Here is a 17,323-nt window from a genome sequence, read left to right on the forward strand (position 1 = left end):
TCAGCCATGGCAGAAAGGGCTCTGCCTTGCCTTCTCCTGTGCCCACTGCTAGAAAGTGGGTGTCGACTGGGGGCTGCCCATCCTCATGGTTATTCAACACACTTTGACTTTTCTCTTGCAGTCCTGGTAAGCCCCAGTGCCAGGCTTGGTTACATTCTGAGCTGGGGGGAAACACTCACCACAAGTAAATGATGCAAGTGTATATTGCTTGTTTACACACCTGAAAAAAAGGAGGGAAAAAAAAGAGAGTAAATCAACTGGACCTTACACAAAAACTGACGACTGTTAAGAAACAAAAGGTAAAGTGGCAGCCAGGGAAAAACTACATGTAGAAATCATAACCTGACAACTTTAGCAACTGCAAACACATTGTTATGCCCTTAGCTTTGAAGCAGGCCCTCCTGTCACAGCCTCTCCACTTACATTCAACTAACCAATTAATCTCCCAAATCAAAAGCATCATCCCCATCCCTATCATCTCATCACTTTCATTGGGACACCTAGATCTTTCAGGCAGAGCTGGAAATCCTAAATATGATTCAGGAAATTCTGGAAAAATTTATTACCAAATCTCCCCATTCTACCCAAATGTAAAATATATGGTGCCTTCCTGAAGGGATGTGAGGAGCTGCTGTCATTCTCCACCATCAGCTGGTGGCACAGAGCTGCTCAATGGTTTTACACGCTGACAGGGGGAAAAGCACGGTAACAGCACCAAAGGGGAGGTTCAGACCAAGGCTGTCAGAAAGGTATTCCTGACTCAGAGATAATCTCATGTGCAGTCATCATCCATAATGGCTGATAATGTAGACTAGAAGCGGTAAACGTTTGTGTGCCAGTATTGAGCAGGCCAGGCTTGTATTTTCAGCTCCACTGTACAGTCCTACCACTGAATTGCTTTGTCTGTTTGTGTTTTATTATTTGTTCCTATAACAATGGCTTAGTTATTTCCCTGGGAAATAAGAGTGGTCTGTCAGATTATACGACCAGACTTCTGCTCATTTCTGTTAGCTGCTTGTGCACTACAAAAACATGATAATCATAGCCTCCCCCTGACGACTGTTCTCCAGCATTACATGGAAGAGGGCTGGCTGACCACCTACAAATCTTACAAACTGCACTTACACTTACAGTAAGCTCACATTCTGTAACAAGTAGTCATAAATACTCCTATCAGAGTATTTATTGCAGCTGCAAAATCTTCTACACAAATTGGTAACAACTCAGCTAACCGTCTCCTCTTGTATGTTGTTACCCATTAGTTTTCATTCCTAATGACTAAAGTCTTATATTGTATGTCAGATGATTGTGATCTATCATGTGATGCATCAGGCAAAATACTAAATGCCACTTTCTGGCACCACCAGTAACATAAAAGGCATCTGGTGTAATGTATTATTATAATCTGTCCTGTTCACTATAACCCACAATTAATTTTATTCACTTGTGCGTTTTTTCTTTCAGACATAGATTTATTTTCAGCTAGGTTCAAAGGCTGGAAGAGGGAAATTAGGTGTTTTCATCTTTCATCACAGATACAGCGATGCAGTCCGTATCTTCCCATTCCTTCTATGGTTTACACCAGAGCAAAGCAAAATACTGGTTTGATACAAGCAAAGAGATTGCTACAGGTATTGGCCATCATTAGATAAGAATATTAATGAAGATGCAGTGGCACCACCTAGCAACTGGAGCAAGGTTGCTGCAGGGCTTATCCTCCAGTTGCACACTGCATACTAAAGCCTGATCCGCACGATTTCATTAGAGAGGCTATGGCTGGCAGAATTAAGTCTGCGTTATACCTACCTGTACTGTAATCACACCTTTGCCTGCTGCATAAATATACCTTTCAAATGTGCCTATTTAAAGGCAAAAATTACTTTTGCAAGGCAATGCAGATTGCCTCCTCCCCACCCTTGCTTAGCTTAAAGTTACTGCGCAGCCCTTGCCTCCTTTTGAGACAATATTTGAAATGTCATCCACTTCTTGCTTTCAGAACAAGAAAGCACTGCTAAGGGCAAAGGCCTTTGCTTTACAGCATATGAATTTATCTTTCTCTTATTTCCTAATCCTATTATCTATATCCGCTTTATCTGTTAAACCCAAACTCAGCTGTATTCTAGCTCCATTAAAACCATCCAGCAGTGTATCTTCAGCAATCAGAAGCCCACTTCCTAATGCTACTTCTTGGGTAACGCACTCCAAACTGCCCTTTATGTACTCTTTTCTTCAGAAGCCTTTACTACTGTTCAGGATCCCTTTATGATATGAGCACTCTTCTTTGAATCTGTCACCCAAAAGCACTTTCTGAGTGCCTGCATTCATTAACTGAGGGAAATAACTTGTGCTTGCAACAGTGGAGCCTTCTTAAGTGAATCCCTATGGTTTTTTGAAAGAACAGACTTCTTAAAAAGATAAGATCTGGTGCAGCAAATCCATACACTCTCCACTAATGACTTACTTAACATTAGTTAAGGCAGCAGTCTGGTGATCCTAGTGAAAACAGGGTCGTGCTATAAATAATATGCATAATAGCAGTACCCATTAAAGTTGCAATTTGATTTTCCTCTGGGTATCAAACACATGTATTACTAGTCTATGCAGCAGCATCAAGACGCATGTCACATGGCAAAACTAGCTCTAAGGCAATCAGTTGCCTCCATCAGCATTCAGTTCCGCTGTATTTCAGAAGCATTGATATTTGGATTCCTCAGCATATGTATATCCATGGGATCATCCTACAAAATAGAATACTCTTCTCCTTTTTCCCCTTTCTCACCCTTGTCTTCCCTACCTCACTCACACATGTTTGCAGAGGGTTTTATCCTACAGCCCTACAATCACGTAGATTGCTCCAGCACTACATTCATGCCAGTTTGGTTTGGTTGGGTTTTTTTTCTCCAGGAAATACGTGTCTAAGACTGGGGCAGCTTTAACTGGAATATTTGAAAACGACCTAAGTCAGTAGAAAAGTTATGATCCTTCTGATGTGACTATTCATGGCACCCATTACATCAATATGTGACTTTATAGGGGTAGACAGTCTGTCTGTCTCAGGGTAGATTCTGTATCCTTAACTTAAGCCAAAAGCAGTCTTCTCATTATGTTTTGATAGCCCAAAGCCACAGGAAACAGAGAACAGGCTGGGCCTTTCTGCGCTTTGTTAAAGTGAAAGGACAATCAACATCAGGAACATTAGTGGTGGCAGAACACAAGATTGCTCAGCAGTGTATGAAAAGAAAACTAGTCATCTGAATTGAATTTTCAACTGGGGCCTAAGAGGCCAAATTTAATCAACCACCTAAAATTATCACACAAGTCAATATCCCCTACTTCCCTTTGCAAGGGAAAGAAACTGATTCTCTTATTTTTCAGTCAAGCAGGTGGCCTTGAGGCAGCTAACCAGCTGGCTGATAGCTAAAAACCTTTGCCAAGACAAAAGCTAGAAGCATGATTGATTATCTTCCTATTGTACTGGAAGTGGACCCTCCTCACCAGACTCCCAAGCTCCTGCTCCGATAGCATGCAGCAAAACTGTCCCGAGAGCTGGCAGAGGTGGTCCCAAACACCAGCCTCTGCGTTAGCTGCCTACTAGGTCAAGTTACTGATGGGACAGTAATAAAAACGCTTGCATTTTAAATTTCATTTTAGAGATGCTGAAGATACACCAGCAATATCAATGGGTAGTGCATCCCACACCTTACCTGCGGTGGGTATGCCACGGTGACGCTTGGGGCTGGAAGAGCATCGAGGGGACAGACCTGTTTGGGGGTGAATAGCCTCCTGTGCTGCTGCAGCACCACCGAGCTTAGCACAGCTGCCAAAAAAAAACTCGTGACAAGCTGGGTAAACACTTCAGCCATGCAAGCTAAGCTCTGCATGCCATGGCCGCATAGCTAGCAGCATGCAGGATAGCATTCGGCTTACAAACAGCCCAGAGACTGCCTACACTACCTAGCAGTCATACTTTTGATTACTTCATTCCCTGCAGTGCCTGCTAAGATCAACCGTAGTTTTATGTGCTCCTGGGAGAAGGTAAATTCGTGAGTCCCATCATGACCTCTTTCTTCTCCTTAGATCACATCCTGACCTTCTTGTGTAAAAAATAGCCTTCTGGCTAGTTTGCAGCCAGCGTGTCACCAACAGGCACTCACCTGATGCAAGGTTTTGCTGGGCAGTAGAGCTGTGATCACACTCACAGAAGGAAACTGCGGGGTGGGACAGAAGCACAGTCCCAGGCAAAGCCTGCAAGTTCCTGTCAGTTCTTTAGTAATAAAATAGGAACACAACCTGCAAGCCCAGCGTGACCTGGGGTGGTTATGGCAGTGTGGCAAGCAGCCCTGGAGAAACAGGGCCGGACAACTGAGTGGCATTCACTCTGCTGTTCAGCTGCCATTCCCTTCCACTTCCAGGGCTGCAGGCTTTGAGGGAAGGACAGGAGACAGGTCTGGGGGTTCCTATGTCCAGCCCAAGCACCGAGAAACTTCCTGGGCATTTTATTCATGCCTCTGTTTTCAAGTGTGTGAAATGGCTATGGAAAAAATAAGACATGACATAGATATTAAGAGAAGAAACCAAGTGTAAAATGAAGAACTCTAAGGGTGTAAGCTTGTTTCTCATTATCTCCCTGTCAATCCCCTCTTCCCATCCCGGCCTGCTTTTAATCACCCTGTCTGTGGAGCCCCATCACTGCTCTCATCCCTTTCCCTCTGCAGGCAGGAATCACAGCGCCGTCCGCGTATGAGGACACCATCAAATGTTTCTGGACATTTCTGGAGGCAGGAGAGGCTCCGCAGACTCCAGTGCAGCTGACACAGGCAAAGGGCATCCATAAATTACAGGTGCATTGTCTAGGCCTGAGGACAGGTAGATCTGAGGTAAAACGTACAGAAATAGCCAGAAAGTAGAAAGGAAGAGGAATTATTCTTTCTATAAGAGATTTCCAGCTGTACTTTAGATGACATTTTAACTGGGAGGCACATGAAGAGGAAATGTTTAAAATACAGATTGCTTTAGCTGTGAGGGGGTTTCCATCCTAGCCAATGCAAACCTTTAGGGGGAAAAACACAGGTTTTGTTACAGGTCTGTGTTACAAATGTGCAAGTCAAGAGGTTTACCTCACTGTGTCAGTTTATGAAGGCTGAATATTTTATTCAGGAGGGAGAAGGGGGAGAGACCCAATCCAGCAGCTATAGATGCCTGTCTGATTAGGTGTATAATTTCCACTCCAAGCTCAACCATGAGTCTGTTCATGAGCTAATCCACCTCCCACATCACTGTTTGCAGAATCAGGCCCTACAACAACATAAAAGCCAAGGAATGGACAGGAGATGAATTGCAAAAACAGCTTTCACAGAGCACAAAATGCCTCAGGTTGATAGCTGAGAATGCACTGCAGTCTCTAGAGACAAATTCTCTCCTACCAGCTCTCTTACTGTGTCACAGAAACATTGTTTGCTTGGTTTTAGGTTTTAGATGAAGGCAAGTAAAAGAAATACTTCAGTGAAACTATGTGCCATTCATGGTAGGAGCTTGCTATAACTGCCATGTTATTTTTTTGTATTACAAGGGGAACCAGCCAAGTATGTTGGGAATATTGGAAATAACACAAAGGGAACCAAGCATTTACAGTGTAAATAATTATGTTGTTTCTTGTGCATATCTCTGCACCACAGCTGTATGCTTTAGCTTTGCCTGAGGACACACTACAAGCCTGTACCCAGAGGTGCAGTGCTTGATTCTGCACAGTGCAGGGAGTTCTTATCATTGGGATTACTGAGATGTCAAGTGAATGCCTGCAAACTTTGCAGGACAGAAAATTGGACAGTCTGTAGGAGAGAGCCTCTGGCAGGTAGAAACTAGAAGAGTAGTCTACATCTGTCTGGCCTTAGACACTCAGAAGTCACAGTCTTTACTGGGGAGGTGGGGGGACACAACACCACCGGGTTTTCAGCTTTCTGAATCCAGTTCACTGTGCAGCTGCACAAGCAGCTCTGCCACACCACAGAAGGGGCAAAGCAGAAACAGGGATTTCGTCTGCTGATGCTGCCCCAAAATTATGGTCCAAGCAGCCTCAGTGTGAATTTGCAGGACTCAAACTCCCAGAGATTAGATTACCCACTAGTAGCAGAAAAAAAAATGCCAGCTCCCTTTCAAAGTAACTTCAGTATTCTCCCTCTGTTTTGCATAACCAAAGATGAAACAGCTGTCCAAGGTGGGAACCAAATGACTCATTTATCACCACAGACACAATGAATGACTTCCTCCAGCCCCATTTTGACAGGTCAGTACCTCGTAGCACCACTGAGAAAACTCAGCTCCGTGCACAAGGGTAGGTAGATAGAAATACATATACTGATGCACTGCCATTCCTCAGCAGTTGCAAATGCATTTAGTGAATACAGTCAAATTCACTAAATTTCACTATGCACTAATGAGGCTGAGATCCCTAAGTGGGATTAAAGGTAACTGTAAATGCTGCAAGAACTGAAAGGGTTGACAGGATTTGCTTCAGTTCTGAGCAAGGCTATGGCAAATATTCACCAAGAAAAAAATGCTAATATTCAAGGATTTGCATTTCATCAAAACAATTATTTTTTGAGCTAGAAAAAGAACATCCTGAGATCCCTTTCATTCACTTGGATTCCTCTTCTAAGCACAAATCCAATTAAATTTCAAATTACAAAATACATTTCTAATCTATCTCAGATATTTGACTTCGAACATACATTTGGGCCACCTGTAAGTTTGTGGTGAAACCTGCCATCCCATGAAACCCGTATTTTCTAAGTACTTCAGCCTACCTGGATACAAAAAAACCCCTCCAACAGTATAAAGTATTGTGAAAACTAAAACGTATCTGAGGTCAAATGGAACTGTGAAGGTTTTTTCTTTGGCAGTCAGAAGGCTGTGAAGTGCTTTGTGTTCTCTGTACAGTTTACTGAATAACAGTACTGGAATTGCATACCTAAGTATGAAATCAGTGAAACAGGGATTGACAAAAACACCAACATGCAAGAATGATGCAAATCTTGGGCAACCGATAACGCTTTATGGCATATACCTTGGGGAGCACTAGCTATTCATAGAAGCTGTGCCCATCTCATTTGCACTCGTCTGAAGAGCACCCTGAAATATTACCGAATGAATTTTTCATAACATATCCCTTCCCAACCACCTTCTGCTACAAGGTCAAAGACCTGACCGCAGGCTTCTGAAAAAGAGCATTCCCACAGTCCTTGCTTCCCTCGCAATTCCAGCACATTGAAGGATTTTGAAAGTGTCTAAAGAGAAGGGAAATTATTTTCCACAACATCAAAAATGGTTTGGGGACAAACTGCATGTCAAGCTCAACAAAAAAGAAATCATGAAAGCTTCTGTCAATCATAAAGTGAGGTAGCGGGAAAGTAATGTTATACAATACCTATTGGCCTCCAAGCAGAGTGGGTAGCCATTATCCGCAGAGTACAGTATCTCCAATCACAGGAAGGGGTAAAAGACATGCTAGGAAGAGGGAAAGGAAGGTGAAATCTGAAGGACTCCTTGAGGTTGACACGTTACTTCAGGCTTAGGTACTTACATGAAGCTACAGGAAAGGCTGAGCCAGCTCCAGGCTCCCGGGGAGCTGGGAGCCCAATGCCCAGGCTACTGTGTGAGACCACCTCCAGCAGCACCACCACCCCCATGCACCCGGGCTGCCAGCCCTGGTCCTACCCCTCCACCCAAACATGTGGCTTGCTGGCCCTCAGGAGGGAGGTGCTGCTTCAGCCCAGGCCAGGGACTGAGCCAGGATGACAAAAGAAACCTACAAAATTTCCTGTGGAGAAGTCTTCAAGGGGAATCTGCTGTTGGGTCAATGTATAAAAAAAAGGATGGCCTTGAGAGACCACCTTGGCCCTGCATTAGCATCACAGAAAGGCTAAAGAGGGGCAGAATGGGAGAAGAAAAAAGAAAAAAGGATATGAAGTTTAATTTCTCTCCCTTTCTATCTGTCAATATGTCAGTACAAAGTCAAGGCTCAGACTTCCAAGATTACCATTCTAAAGGCAAATTAAGTTATATCCGTATCTTCAAGATACAGCATTGTTTGGGAGCAACCAGGGGTAGGACTCGGACCTAGATTCTGCACATGTAGCTGTTACAGTACAGAAACCCTAATAAGATAGGCACAGAATTTCAAAACCAGGTAACTAGAACTTCTCTGGGCCATAAAAGAGCTTCTACCCCAGAACTTATCATTAGCCAAAGTCATCTTAAAAACTGGCATCGGATCTTGAGAAGACATTCAGGAAAGGTACATCAATAAAATAAGAATTGCTCACACATAAATCTCCCTTGAACCTTTTCCTAGCAATACTTAATCCTAAAACATCTGCATTTTAAGCAAGCCCTGGTAAATTCTTGGTAAAAAATGAAGATGAAGGGGTCTCACTCCATACATCTCTTAACCACGTGACTCTTTCACAGAAAAGAAACCACCAAGGGTTACAGAAAACTGCAGAAACTCAGAATACATATACAACTGTAAGGTAGGGAAAATCAAGTACTCACACAAAACGGAGAAAAGGACATAAAATTAAAATCATCCCAGCCTCAATATTCCTACTTATAAACTCCAGCCTTCAAAACACTCCAAAATCCATTATACTTTCAACCTAGCTGAAATCAAGAGATTTGCATTAATTCAGAGCAGCCCAAATGAGGAGACAATTAGACCCCTTCATAGGAAAAAAAAAACACCGAACACCTCTAGGTAGTGAGGTTTTGAATACAGTTGGTTTATAACTGAAAAAAAACCAGCAACCAACCAACCACAGCCAAAGCTTTTCAGAACCTCATCTCAGGCAGAACCTGAAGAGTCACAAGAATGACATGTTAGAGGAGGACCAGTCACTCCTGGAGCCTTCTGCAGGCACTCAGCTTTCACTCAGTTCTAAAAGACAGCAGACCAGTAAGCCCCACAGTATCTCCCAAGCTCCCGGTGTAGGGAAGAAGAATACTCCCACATCACAAATCCATTTTCTCCAATAACCCCCATCTTCTTACCCAAATTCTACAAGAAAAGCATTGCTGGCTTGCATGGGAGGACAGCATAGCCACCAACAGACCCTACGATGCCAGCCACCTGGCATTTCTGGGACGATTAAAAGCAGAAGGTACCGAGGAACACCATGAAACAGCCTGTTCTGATGAGATCCTCATCTTTGCATTTCAGATCTATGGCAGCACACGCTGATAACAAGGAACGCTCCTGGCTGGCTGTGCAAGCCAAGGCTTTTTTAGCTTTCTGTCATCCTGGTTGTCCATTAATATGATTCAAACAGTGACTGCTTTTGCATATATGCCCTTACAAACTTCATCCACAGCATCTCACAGAACCAGCTTAAAGAATCCAAAATTGCCTCCTGCACTGCAGCTCCCAAATTTCAAATTATAACCGATGCTTTTAGAAAGGCTGTTTTCAAGCAAATCAGGTAGAACATTCTCTTTAGCACCATTCCCCTGTAAGATGAAAGGAGGAAATCTCGCTAATGGCTTTTCACCTACTTTTCATTACTGTTGCTGAGAAGAATGTGCTAAAAGTAATACCAGTGATAAGAACAGGTTGAAGTGTGGGTGTGTGGCAGGTATAAGTCTGCTTTTCTTCACCTGCATGAACATCAGTAATTCTCTCCATATCACATTATTATCAAGGGAACATACAATGTCACCATGTGGCAGAAAAGAATTTCTGTTTCTCTTCCCACCTGTTTTTCACATCTGAATTCCTACCCGATAGCTACTGATGATGACAAAACAAGGCAAAATCAAGTTTCAGTTTCCTTCTTAACAATTTTCCCATAACAAAGTAGATCTCTGCCAAATGCTTTTCTGCATCTGGCCACTGGATCAGCATGAATACATTTTTGACAAGGGTAATGCTCATTTTTAGGCAAGGAATGACACTCTATACCGGCACTATTTAACATCTTTGTCAGTGACACGGACACTTGGATTGAGCGCACCCACAGAGGGTTTGCTGCCGACACCAAGCTGAGTGGCGCAGTTGACACACTGCAGGGAAGGGCTGCCGTCCAGAGGGACCTTGCAGGATTCAGAGGTGAGCCCCTGCAAGCCTCATGAAATTCACCAAGGCCAAGTGCAAGGTCCTGCATGTGGGTCAGGGAAATCCCAAGCATAAATACAGGCTGAGCGGAGAATGGATTGAGAGCAGCCTTGAGGACAAGGACATGTGGGTGTTGGTGGATGAAAAGCTCGACACGACCCAGCAATGTGGGTTTATAACCAAGAAAGCCAACCAAATCCTGGGCTGCATCAAAAGAAGCATGGCCAGCACATCAAGGGAGGTGATTCTCCCCATCTACTCCAATCTCACGAGACCTGCAGTCCTGTGTTCAGCTTTGCAGCCTCCAACATAAGGACATGGACCTAGGGGAGTGAGTCCAGAGGAGGCCCACAAAGATGATCAGAGGGCTGGAGCACCACTCCCATGAAGACAGGCTGAGAGAGTTGGGGTTGTTCAGCCTGGAGAAGAGAAGGCTTCATGGAGACCTCATAACAGCCTTCCAGTACCTAAAGGGGCCTACAAGAAAGCTGGAGAGGGGCTTTTTACAATGGCATGTAGGGATAGGTCAAGGGGGAATGGCTTTAAACTGAAAGAGGGTAGATCTAGATTAGATATTAGGAAGAAATTCTTTACAGTGAGGGTGGTGAGGCACTGTCCCAGGTTGCCCAGAGCAGCTGTGGGTGCCCCATCCCTGGCAGTGCTCACGGCCAGGCTGGATGGGGCTGGGAGCAACCTGAGCTGATGGGAGGTGTCCCGGCCCGTGGCAGGGGGCTGGAACTGGGTGGTCCTTAGGGTCTCTTCCAACCCAAATCATCCTATGATTTTGTGATATCTAGTTTGCTAAAACGGTGGCTTATCCATTTTCACTCTCTTGTACTACCATCCCTGCATTTCCCTGCAACCATTACATAGATGTCTTGGTCAGTGCACATTAAAGGCTTAGCTTGCCCCTTTCTTTCAAAGAAAATTAAACAGTGGGAATATGCTAGATGTGAAAAGAAAAAGAAATAGAAAAGGGGAAAGAAAAGGGCCTTCTCTATTGAAAATGAAACTTTGTATCTCGGGGAACAATACAACATGTACTCTGCAGGATGTATTATGAACCCCTTATTGCGTGCGGGATTTATGATCAAGGTCTCTCGCAAGGATCCCTAAGCGACAAACAATTTGTGTGAAAGAAATCCTCTGGCAATGCCCTTTGCAAACGCCTTTAGTGCCATCTAATGGCACGTTTCGAGAGAGCCAGCACAGCTCTGGTTTTGAGCAAGGTTTGGGAAGTGCCACAGCCTCATCAGGCATTCACAGCACCTTTCTAACACACTGCCCCAGTGTCCTTCAGAAGCAGAGCCGGGGACACACTCCAACCACAGCTGCTGCAAGGTGATTAACTACCTTCATACTTGCTCCTTAATACACTCTGTGCATTAATCCCGGCTTTGCAACGGTTCAAAAAAAGCAGAAACCATAGATTTATACCTGAAAGTGCTTTGTCCTGAGAACAAACCCCCATGAGCAGCAGAGAGCTATGCCTCTTGCTAAACTCACTGGCTGCCCACCTGAGCACCCAGCAGCGCTGGGCCACGCTGGCACGGAGCAGCACCTCCTAAGCGGGATGGGGCACCCACCCCTGTAGTGCCAAGAAGCAAGGGGCCAGCTCTGGTTAAGCATCTAGCAAATGATGCAGAAAAAAAGTGGCTGTGAAGATGGACTGAGCTATGAAGGAACACAGATCAGGACCGTGTCCCAGGAGTGCTGCCCAAAGGCAGGGTGGGGTGAGAAGCAGGCTGCACCAAGGGATGCTGCTCAGCCTGTGTTAGCTTGATGGCTCATCCCTGCCCAGGGAAGGAAGCCCTCTGCACTAAACCCAGCTCTAGGCAACTACATCCCCTTCATTCTTGCTTGGCTGTCCCCACAACTCTGCAACAGCCTCCTGTTTTCTATTTTTCTGGATAATCACTCTTCTCCACTCTTTATTTAACCTCAGCTGCACTAAGTGTAATTTCAGGATAGCTATACTGAAAAAAATGGTATAGCAGAAAGTATTGAAGTACCTGTCTTCTAAATACATGTTTCCAAGAAAAAAAAATTGGTAACAAGAAGTTTCTCCAGTAAGCTGCATAAAAGCTCAAAATGCAAACAGCTGTAGAGTGCTTACTGAAAACTTATTTTAGCTACTTAAATTTAATTTAACTAGCTTAAATTAGCTAGGAAAGATCTGCAATGCTGGCAAGATGATGGGGAGCACAGCTGAACCTAAGGGCCCTGAATGAGCAAGTAAATGCTCAAAAAAAGAAGAAGGTGTACAGAACATGAAATTATGTTGCACTTACAACTGTTTTCTTTCCATTTTCAAGATTTTAAATGAAAGACCTAACCAACCCCAGGGGGGAACCCACCATCGCTGCTTCATTGGTGTCATCTTGAAATGTCCAGGTAGCATTGAATTATTTTCTCAGATAAAATCCCATCCATTTGGAGATTCATAGATACAACGAAGAAAAGGACGTAGCCTAGAATGGTATAAGCACATAAATACATTAATATCAATAAGAAAGAAACAGATAACTTTAAACTATTTCGCTCTGAAAACAAAGATCATTATTGGAAGGAAGGTATGTGAACATCAGCTCCCAGAGCTCGTATCTGTTTCTAAGACAGATATGAGTACAATACTTTGTCCTTCCCTTGTCTGTCTGCTACTGTGGTGTTCATTAGCATGTAATTAAGATGTTTCTGTAAGGTGCACATCCATGGCATCTCCCAAGGATCAAAAAGCATTTTTAAGACCTTCTGTTACTCTTGGACAGCAGGCACCTTGACATATCACAGCAAAGAACCCACATTTCCATTTGCATTACAACTTTTTATGGTCGTTTTCTCAGTCCAGAGGTTATCGGTGACCTATATTACCACTGATTGTGCTGGTGAATTAAGAGAATCTCTTTTTTACGTATTTACACCTCTCTGACAACTCAGCCCTCACAAAGAGTTCTGCAAGACAAGTTGTGTTTGAACAAATTTTCATGGAAATTTAACTTTGTGTTTATCACTGGAATATGTTTTGTCTCCCAATTAAAATACTTCCAGGGCAATTTGTGTTCAATAACCAGATGAATCCTTAAGGCCTATCAGACAAAAGGTGCAGCAGCTCTTGTTAGGGTATCTTGTAGTATTACAGAGATAACTACCAATAAAGCCCCAAATACCCATATTTTTCAAGCCTAATTATTAGAAAAGGAAGCCTGCAGTTAAGCTGCACAAATAAAAGTTAATTTGTTTAGATTTCAAACTTACACGTTTGCCCAGGTTCTTCTGGGTGCTTCCCTTACTGATAGCCATAGGCAGCTATAGGAAAAATATATTACGTCCTCTTCAAAGAAACAAAATCAAAGCAAGGAAACAAAAATAAAGGCTTAGGATGAGGAAGAATATGGAACCTTTATGATACCGCCACATACTCTATAAACTGAACCACATTGTTAATGCTGATACTACTTTCTCAGTTTTCAAGAAAGAGTTGCCCTATTTTTTGGAGGGACCAGGTCAGCACAACAAACACAGAGTGTGTTACTTCAGCTACCTATAATGATTCAGTCATTTCTGAATGTAAACACATATACACAACCACGCATGCATGCACACACATATCCTAAATTCTCAGCACAGGAGCCAAGATGAACATAAATAAGCGTGGATACAAACATTGGTTATGAACCTGCAGATGTGAAAACTGATGCAATGTGGAATTGCCTTGAGTTGCCTCGTTGATAGATGTACTGGAAATACTAGCATACCTTTCAAGGACAGCATGCTCTGTGATCAATTGGCTGGATTTTCTTGAAACCTTTAATATACCATGCAGTAAAGGGATAATAAAATAATCTCTCTGCATTTTCCGTACCTAGCAGGAATTTGAGCTACACACGAATATATCCTGAGTGATCCAAGACAAATGTGCTGTAATGACAGAAGCATTGCTGAGCCTCTCTAGTACAAGTCCCCATGAAAAAGCATTTCCAGTCTGAAAAACAAAAGGCAGAGAAAGAGGAAGAGTTTAAGATTCCTGATCCCAGTTCTTGCTGTAGCTAATCTCGGGCTCCAGCCTGTGCTCTCTCCTCTTCAAAGTCTGCAGTATAATATTTTCCTTCAGCTCTGCGTACTCCCTATATTGTCTCTACAGGGAAATACATCCACTTAGTCATATATCTATTCCATTTGTTTATTCAAGTATTATTTCAAGATTTCTTTCCCTCTCATTTCACAGTATCAGCTACAAAAGTTGTTGTATAGCCTTTTGCACTTTTTTTAATGTTTGAGGAGATTGCTATAGATAGCCTTGAGCCAGATAACCTTGCTGTCATTGTTTTTCCAGGGATGCTGGGATCATCTAGATCCTCTTAAATCTTCTTCACAATGTCCCAATGGACAGCAATGGAGTATTTTCAGTTCATGGATCCTTTCTTCAGAATAATCTACCTAGGCAGCAATAGCTGTATTCAGTCTGAGCAAAAAATGTGTTTGGTTTTTTTCACTAGGTCTTCCATTTAGTTACAGAGTCATAGCATGTCTCTCGGCTGTATCTGAATTCAAAATAAGTGGTCTTTAATGTATTTAACAATACTGCTTTAAAATGGCCTAGGAAACACTTTGCAGCGAAATTTGTTTCCTAAGAAGATAAGAGCAGGGAGAATAATTTCTGATTTTATGGCTGGAGTGCTGTATTAAGAGGTCTTCTCAGCTATTTTTTAGCAAATAAAAATATTCAGCTACTCACCACTTTCCTCCTCCAGGGAATCTCAGAGTCCTCCGCACTGGTTCCAGCTGAGGAACGTGCGAGGGATGTTATAAACAACCATTTACATAACTGCCAGCGCTAATATCATCAGTGACGCTGGCTGAGAAAAAGTCCACCTGACCACACCAGCGCGGGAGGACACGCACAGATTCCTGTTCACCCTCATTCTAGCTATGGCTCGAAACATCCTCTGCCACTGGGCAGTCCAGGGATTGGTACCCGCTGCCCTAATGCTGTCTTCCTCTTTCTGTTTTCCAAGGAATAACTCGGTGTTTACAGTATTCCTTCCCCTTAGCTGCAGCAGCCAGCATCTAGTTGTCACGTGTCATCATCCCGCCTGGCTCCACATCCAAAATCCCAGGTCAAAGTTGATTTTGTTACATTTTATCCCAAAGACAAATGTTTCTTTTCCTGGTGGGTGCTATGCTTTAACAAGCAAATTCTTATCCTAGGAATACAGCATGAATTGCAAGACCAAAAAAAAAGGAAGCTTCATGAAGCTTTCTTTCAAAAGATAAATGCATGAGTTTACGTGGAGGGAGGAAAGAAGGGGAGGAAAGAAGGGGAAGGGGAGACAGATGCATGCAAGCGCTCCCTGGACTGTCAAGTAGGATGCATGCTTCACTAAGTAGTCATATGGCACTTTTCACCTTTCTAAGCAAGGATGCTTTTAAAGCCTCTCTATCTGTCAGTCCTTGCTAACTCACACACCCAAACGTGACACTGAATCTAGCATCTTCTGCTCATCTGCTGCATGGTGCTGGCCATACCTCCGGCAGCTGCGTGCTCCCTGGTAACAGCCTACCTGCCATTTTCCCAGGCAAAAGGATTCTGTTACTAGAAAATGCTGTAAACAAATTTCCTAGAGAAAAGACTTCTGTGGAGTTTCTCCACTCCGATATCTTTACTTGAAGCTGAGGTTTGCTATTCTTGCTGTTTCTTCAAAGCTCGCTGTATTTTCATAAAGGACATCAGTGGCTGCAAACCCTTTCATCAAAGAGGCATTGACTATTTAATTTTACAGTTGTGGCTCTTTTCCACAAGGAATACAGAGAATTCATTAGTAATCACACATCAGAGAGTGCATCCACCTACATGTTCTTCTCCTTTGGCGACTGAATAATTACACAATCATCTCTTATCAAAGAAACTTTTCCCTTTAACTTCTACACAATAATTGCCCATGGCTTTGCTTCCCTTTATCTCCCATGAAGAGAAGGAAACGCTAAAAACACTTGTGCCGAGGGTTGCTCTGGTTTCCTTTAAACAGCAAAACACAGGGCATGTGCAGAGAGAAATGTTAATCTACTCCCGAAACCACAGAAAGTAAAACTCAACCAAAAAAAAAACCTTCCAGTCAGCAAGTGACAACCACACGCTACAGGGGCGAGAAGGAGCAGGACCCTCAAGCTGTCGCTGTTCTGTCTCTCTGTATCGCTCCTTCTCTCGCTTTTTTAATTCCTCGTTGGCATTTTGTTATTAGTCCCCACACAGTAAACAACGGGTTGCAAATTCTGACAAAATGAACTGCTGAAAGGATTATTCATCCCTCCGCGAGATTGCTGTGTGAGCTGAGAGCTACATGTTCTGCATTCTGTGACTAAGATACAGTCCCATGTGTTTTCCCAGTTCAATCAAGTGTGCAAAGAACTGTCACAATAGTCCTTGATGCCAAGAAAATAAAATTTAGGGTAGAATGGGAAACCTGAGTTGCATTTTAATGGCATTTTGGTTGCACCTGTTTTCTCTACTCTTTGTTTATTTTATTCTTTTTTAATCTTTATTGACAACTCATTAAAGCCTTATCATCCCTCTCAACAGCAAAAGAAAAGGGAGTTGTTATTGTACCTGTCTGGATAATTGTTACTGAAGTGTTGTCAAATTCTTAGAAGTGGCTATATATCTTTCATGTCAGGCCACTGGGACTGATACAAAAACATTTCCAGGCTTCTGCAGGGTTTGGGTGTTGGGTTTTTTTTCTTGCCTTTAGAAGACGTAAAAAGAACAAATAAGTCAAAATGATAAATTATGACAGAAAAAAAAAAATCAACATTTGAATTGCTTGATAATAGAGAGAGCATGAAGCTTGAGGGAAGATTAGAGCGGCGTCAGACAAGACCAGAACTGAAAGTTATTTAAAAGTGATAGAAACCCTCTAGGATCTTCAATCCCACCGTTGTTTCCCTTTGGAAAAGCAGTTTTCAGAAGCTCCAATTAACCTTAATTGAATTCTGCCATAGCAATATCTAGAATTTTAATTGACTGGGAAGTTGATCATAAATCTCTGTTCAAACTGCAGCTTGGCCATTAGCAATTCCCAGAATGGCCCAACACCATGTCATGGAGAAGGACTTGCCTGTTCTGCAGGTAAGGCTGCTTCTAGACCATAAAACAAACATTCAGAAGGGAAAATCCCAGCAGCAAAAGCCAGTCCTGCGGGTAGGCTTTTTCTCCAGTACTGA

At 43.0% G+C, this 17,323-nt stretch overlaps 1 long non-coding RNA gene across 1 annotated transcript in view; it reads right to left on the minus strand.

Moving 5' to 3' along the window:
• Positions 1-229: 229 nt before the first annotated feature.
• LOC308070061 overlaps positions 230-17,323 on the minus strand; it is a 39,032-nt gene continuing 21,938 nt past the window's right edge. Inside the window, exon 3 of the long non-coding RNA XR_013930605.1 lies at positions 230-16,845. This is a non-coding gene — a long non-coding RNA (uncharacterized lncRNA). The remainder of the gene's footprint in view (positions 16,846-17,323) is intronic.

The sequence above is a fragment of the Falco punctatus genome, assembly GCF_963210335.1.
Source record: "Falco punctatus genome assembly, chromosome: 1".
Classification (NCBI taxonomy): domain Eukaryota; kingdom Metazoa; phylum Chordata; class Aves; order Falconiformes; family Falconidae; genus Falco; species Falco punctatus.